Source organism: Hyla sarda, unplaced genomic scaffold (assembly GCF_029499605.1).
Source record: "Hyla sarda isolate aHylSar1 unplaced genomic scaffold, aHylSar1.hap1 scaffold_1215, whole genome shotgun sequence".
In the NCBI taxonomy this organism is placed as follows: domain Eukaryota; kingdom Metazoa; phylum Chordata; class Amphibia; order Anura; family Hylidae; genus Hyla; species Hyla sarda.
Window position 1 is genome coordinate 47,501 of NW_026607837.1, and position 7,338 is coordinate 54,838.

Here is a 7,338-nt window from a genome sequence, read left to right on the forward strand (position 1 = left end):
AGAAGGAAAACATGGAGAGAAGAAAAAAAGAAGGTAAAAATGAGGTGAAAACATGTTTAAAAAAGTATTTCCATCTCTCTCTCTCTCTATATGTATATACATATATATATATATATATATATATATATATATATATATATATATATATATTTAAAAGAAAAAAAATTATATATATATACATATATAAATAAATATATATATACATATAGAGAGAGAGAGATAAATATATATATAGAGATAGATGAGTGGATAGATAGATAGATAGACATACATACACACATACACACATACACACATACATACATACATACATATGTGTGTATTGTTGGAGTTGCAAACATTGGTGCACTTGACAAACTCAGTGCGGCTATTCCCCATTGAAAGATTGTTGCACCCAGGACCCTTAGCACTGGGATATGCTACTCAATACCACTGGCATGGCCAGGTGTAAACAACATCTGACCTTTGTTGTGTATGTAACCATGGAGATTGTGATGTCGCCTAGGCCCACCAAAGAACAGCCTTGTCAGAAGCAGCACTGCCATGAGCAGAAGTAGCAGCACCATAGGTTATCAAATAAGTTGGATTTAACCAAGACAAGTGAGTCCAATAGGATGCAGGTATGTCCTCTATCCTTACAGCTTCCCGTGGCTGTTGGTTTTATACCGTTTGGGGACAGCCAAGGAGGCGTCAGCAGGCAACACAGGTAAGTGTGTGCTTGTATGTGTGTGTGTGTGTGTGTGTGTTTCCTATGCAGATCCTAAACCCAGTATCAAATGCAAGTAGGAGGAGTAAGAAGGGTTCCTGCCAAAGCCAGGTTATGGATTGCATTTAAAAATGGTTCATCAGAGTGAAATGGACTCCCATCTTCCTGCTTAGCAATAATGATATGGGTTTAGGGTCTGCTGTGTGTACTGGTGGGTGACTGCCACCCAGCCAGAGTGTGTATGGGAGGCTGCCAGCCAGCCTCCCTTCCTACAAGTAATGATGGTGCATGTGAAGGGGACAGCGTTGGTTCCTCCCCTTTCACAGTTATCACTTCTCATCCTTCCTTTTGGCTGGTATCAAATGTGGTGTCTGTTTATATCAGTTTAATATCTGATATGTCCCCTATCTGATAGCATATATTAAATGCACCACCAGGTTTCAGTGTTGGAAAGAAAGATTATCTGTTTATTTGCTGCAGCTGTTTGCTGGCTAGTCCAGTGGGCCCCTACTGCAGGCAATAGACAATAGGTGGTGCCTATGTGCCTAGGTGGATAGGACATCAGCTATGAGGCATTTGTTTGTACAAACTGCTGCTCACAACTAATGTTGTAATATAGTGTCTCCATCTGCTGGTGGTATTGAATAAGCAATAGTGCAATGATAGGGTCTGAAAAAGAAGAAAAATAAGCAGCAGCATAGGAAAGAAGGAAAACATGGAGAGAAGAAAAAAAGAAGGTAAAAATGAGGTGAAAACATGTTTAAAAAGTATTTCCATCTCTCTCTCTATATGTATATACATATATATATATATATATTTAAAAGAAAAAAAATTATATATATATATATATATATATATATATATATATACATATAGAGAGAGAGAGATAAATATATATAGAGATAGATGGGTGGATAGATAGATAGATAGATAGATAGACATACATACACACATACACACATACACACATACACACATACATACATACATACATATGTGTGTATTGTTGGAGTTGCAAACATGGGTACACTTGACAAACTCAGTGCGGCTATTCCCCATTGAAAGATTGTTGCACCCAGGACCCTTAGCACTGGGATATGCTACTCAATACCACTGGCATGGCCAGGTGTAAACAACATCTGACCTTTGTTGTGTATGTAACCATGGAGATTGTGATGTCGCCTAGGCCCACCAAAGAACAGCCTTGTCAGAAGCAGCACTGCCATGAGCAGAAGTAGCAGCACCATAGGTTATCAAATAAGTTGGATTTAACCAAGACAAGTGAGTCCAATAGGATGCAGGTATGTCCTCTATCCTTACAGCTTCCCGTGGCTGTTGGTTTTATACCGTTTGGGGACAGCCAAGGAGGCGTCAGCAGGCAACACAGGTAAGTGTGTGCTTGTATGTGTGTGTGTGTGTGTGTGTGTGTTTCCTATGCAGATCCTAAACCCAGTATCAAATGCAAGTAGGAGGAGTAAGAAGGGTTCCTGCCAAAGCCAGGTTATGGATTGCATTTAAAAATGGTTCATCAGAGTGAAATGGACTCCCATCTTCCTGCTTAGCAATAATGATATGGGTTTAGGGTCTGCTGTGTGTACTGGTGGGTGACTGCCACCCAGCCAGAGTGTGTATGGGAGGCTGCCAGCCAGCCTCCCTTCCTACAAGTAATGATGGTGCATGTGAAGGGGACAGCGTTGGTTCCTCCCCTTTCACAGTTATCACTTCTCATCCTTCCTTTTGGCTGGTATCAAATGTGGTGTCTGTTTATATCAGTTTAATATCTGATATGTCCCCTATCTGATAGCATATATTAAATGCACCACCAGGTTTCAGTGTTGGAAAGAAAGATTATCTGTTTATTTGCTGCAGCTGTTTGCTGGCTAGTCCAGTGGGCCCCTACTGCAGGCAATAGACAATAGGTGGTGCCTATGTGCCTAGGTGGATAGGACATCAGCTATGAGGCATTTGTTTGTACAAACTGCTGCTCACAACTAATGTTGTAATATAGTGTCTCCATCTGCTGGTGGTATTGAATAAGCAATAGTGCAATGATAGGGTCTGAAAAAGAAGAAAAATAAGAAGCAGCAGCATAGGAAAGAAGGAAAACATGGAGAGAAGAAAAAAAGAAGGTAAAATTGAGGTGAAAACATGTTTAAAAAAGTATTTCCATCTCTCTCTCTCTCTATATGTATATACATATATATATATATATATATATATATATATATATATATTTAAAAGAAAAAAAATTATATATATATACATATATAAATAAATATATATATACATATAGAGAGAGAGAGATAAATATATATAGAGATAGATGAGTGGATAGATAGATAGACATACATACACACATACACACATACACACATACATACATACATACATATGTGTGTATTGTTGGAGTTGCAAACATTGGTGCACTTGACAAACTCAGTGCGGCTATTCCCCATTGAAAGATTGTTGCACCCAGGACCCTTAGCACTGGGATATGCTACTCAATACCACTGGCATGGCCAGGTGTAAACAACATCTGACCTTTGTTGTGTATGTAACCATGGAGATTGTGATGTCGCCTAGGCCCACCAAAGAACAGCCTTGTCAGAAGCAGCACTGCCATGAGCAGAAGTAGCAGCACCATAAGTTATCAAATAAGTTGGATTTAACCAAGACAAGTGAGTCCAATAGGATGCAGGTATGTCCTCTATCCTTACAGCTTCCCGTGGCTGTTGGTTTTATACCGTTTGGGGACAGCCAAGGAGGCGTCAGCAGGCAACACAGGTAAGTGTGTGCTTGTATGTGTGTGTGTGTGTGTGTGTGTGTTTCCTATGCAGATCCTAAACCCAGTATCAAATGCAAGTAGGAGGAGTAAGAAGGGTTCCTGCCAAAGCCAGGTTATGGATTGCATTTAAAAATGGTTCATCAGAGTGAAATGGACTCCCATCTTCCTGCTTAGCAATAATGATATGGGTTTAGGGTCTGCTGTGTGTACTGGTGGGTGACTGCCACCCAGCCAGAGTGTGTATGGGAGGCTGCCAGCCAGCCTCCCTTCCTACAAGTAATGATGGTGCATGTGAAGGGGACAGCGTTGGTTCCTCCCCTTTCACAGTTATCACTTCTCATCCTTCCTTTTGGCTGGTATCAAATATGGTGTCTGTTTATATCAGTTTAATATCTGATATGTCCCCTATCTGATAGCATATATTAAATGCACCACCAGGTTTCAGTGTTGGAAAGAAAGATTATCTGTTTATTTGCTGCAGCTGTTTGCTGGCTAGTCCAGTGGGCCCCTACTGCAGGCAATAGACAATAGGTGGTGCCTAGGTGGATAGGACATCAGCTATGAGGCATTTGTTTGTACAAACTGCTGCTCACAACTAATGTTGTAATATAGTGTCTCCATCTGCTGGTGGTATTGAATAAGCAATAGTGCAATGATAGAGTCTGAAAAAGAAGAAAAATAAGAAGCAGCAGCATAGGAAAGAAGGAAAACATGGAGAGAAGAAAAAAAGAAGGTAAAAATGAGGTGAAAACATGTTTAAAAAAGTATTTCCATCTCTCTCTCTCTCTATATGTATATACATATATATATATATATATATATATATATATATATATTTAAAAGAAAAAAAATTATATATATATACATATATAAATAAATATATATATACATATAGAGAGAGAGAGATAAATATATATAGAGATAGATGAGTGGATAGATAGATAGATAGATAGACATACATACACACATACACACATACACACATACACACATACACACATACACACATACACACATACACACATACACACATACACACATACACACATACATACATACATACATACATACATATGTGTGTATTGTTGGAGTTGCAAACATTGGTGCACTTGACAAACTCAGTGCGGCTATTCCCCATTGAAAGATTGTTGCACCCAGGACCCTTAGCACTGGGATATGCTACTCAATACCACTGGCATGGCCAGGTGTAAACAACATCTGACCTTTGTTGTGTATGTAACCATGGAGATTGTGATGTCGCCTAGGCCCACCAAAGAACAGCCTTGTCAGAAGCAGCACTGCCATGAGCAGAAGTAGCAGCACCATAGGTTGTCAAATAAGTTGGATTTAACCAAGACAAGTGAGTCCAATAGGATGCAGGTATGTCCTCTATCCTTACAGCTTCCCGTGGCTGTTGGTTTTATACCGTTTGGGGACAGCCAAGGAGGCGTCAGCAGGCAACACAGGTAAGTGTGTGCTTGTATGTGTGTGTGTGTGTGTGTTTCCTATGCAGATCCTAAACCCAGTATCAAATGCAAGTAGGAGGAGTAAGAAGGGTTCCTGCCAAAGCCAGGTTATGGATTGCATTTAAAAATGGTCCATCAGAGTTAAATGGACTCCCATCTTCCTGCTTAGCAATAATGATATGGGTTTAGGGTCTGCTGTGTGTACTGGTGGGTGACTGCCACCCAGCCAGAGTGTGTATGGGAGGCTGCCAGCCAGCCTCCCTTCCTACAAGTAATGATGGTGCATGTGAAGGGGACAGCGTTGGTTCCTCCCCTTTCACAGTTATCACTTCTCATCCTTCCTTTTGGCTGGTATCAAATGTGGTGTCTGTTTATATCAGTTTAATATCTGATATGTCCCCTATCTGATAGCATATATTAAATGCACCACCAGGTTTCAGTGTTGGAAAGAAAGATTATCTGTTTATTTGCTGCAGCTGCTTGCTGGCTAGTCCAGTGGGCCCCTACTGCAGGCAATAGACAATAGGTGGTGCCTATGTGCCTAGGTGGATAGGACATCAGCTATGAGGCATGTGTTTGTACAAACTGCTGCTCACAACTAATGTTGCAATATAGTGTCTCCATCTGCTGGTGGTATTGAATAAGCAATAGTGCAATGATAGGGTCTGAAAAAGAAGAAAAATAAGAAGCAGCAGCATAGGAAAGAAGGAAAACATGGAGAGAAGAAAAAAAGAAGGTAAAAATGAGGTGAAAACATGTTTAAAAAAGTATTTCCATCTCTCTCTCTCTATATGTATATACATATATACATATATATATATATATATATATATATTTAAAAGAAAAAAAATTATATATATATATATATACATATAGAGAGAGAGAGAGAGAAATATATATAGAGATAGATGGGTGGATAGATAGATAGATAGATAGATAGACATACAGACATACAGACACACAGACACACATACACACATACACACATACATACATATGTGTGTATTGTTGGAGTTGCAAACATGGGTGCACTTGACAAACTCAGTGCGCCTATTCCCCATTGAAAGATTGTTGCACCCAGGACCCTTAGCACTGGGATATGCTACTCAATACCACTGGCATGGCCAGGTGTAAACAACATCTGACCTTTGTTGTGTATGTAACCATGGAGATTGTGATGTCGCCTAGGCCCACCAAAGAACAGCCTTGTCAGAAGCAGCACTGCCATGAGCATAAGTAGCAGCACCATAGGTTGTCAAATAAGTTGGATTTAACCAAGACAAGTGAGTCCAATAGGATGCAGGTATGTCCTCTATCCTTACAGCTTCCCGTGGCTGTTGGTTTTATACCGTTTGGGGACAGCCAAGGAGGCGTCAGCAGGCAACACAGGTAAGTGTGTGCTTGTATGTGTGTGTGTGTGTGTGTGTGTGTGTGTGTGTGTTTCCTATGCAGATCCTAAACCCAGTATCAAATGCAAGTAGGAGGAGTAAGAAGGGTTCCTGCCAAAGCCAGGTTATGGATTGCATTTAAAAATGGTCCATCAGAGTGAAATGGACTCCCATCTTCCTGCTTAGCAATAATGATATGGGTTTAGGGTCTGCTGTGTGTACTGGTGGGTGACTGCCACCCAGCCAGAGTGTGTATGGGAGGCTGCCAGCCAGCCTCCCTTCCTACAAGTAATGATGGTGCATGTGAAGGGGACAGCGTTGGTTCCTCCCATTTCACAGTTATCACTTCTCATCCTTCCTTTTGGCTGGTATCAAATGTGGTGTCAGTTTATATCAGTTTAATATCTGATATGTCCCCTATCTCGTAGCATATATTAAGTGCACCACCAGGTTTCAGTGTTGGAAAGAAAGATTATCTGTTTATTTGCTGCAGCTGCTTGCTGGCTAGTCCAGTGGGCCCCTACTGCAGGCAATAGACAATAGGTGGTGGCTATGTGCCTAGGTGGATAGGACATCAGCTATGAGGCATTTGTTTGTACAAACTGCTGCTCACAACTAATGTTGTAATATAGTGTCTCCATCTGCTGGTGGTATTGAATAAGCAATAGTGCAATGATAGGGTCTGAAAAAGAAGAAAAATAAGAAGCAGCAGTATAGGAAAGAAGGAAAACATGGAGAGAAGAAAAAAAGAAGGTAAAAATGAGGTGAAAACATGTTTAAAAAAGTATTTCCATCTCTCTCTCTCTCTATATATGTATATACATATATATATATATATATATATATATATATATTTAAAAGAAAAAAAAATTATATATATATATATACATATAGAGAGAGAGAGATAAATATATATAGAGATAGATGGGTGGATAGATAGATAGATAGATAGATAGATAGATAGATAGACATACACACATACACGCATACATA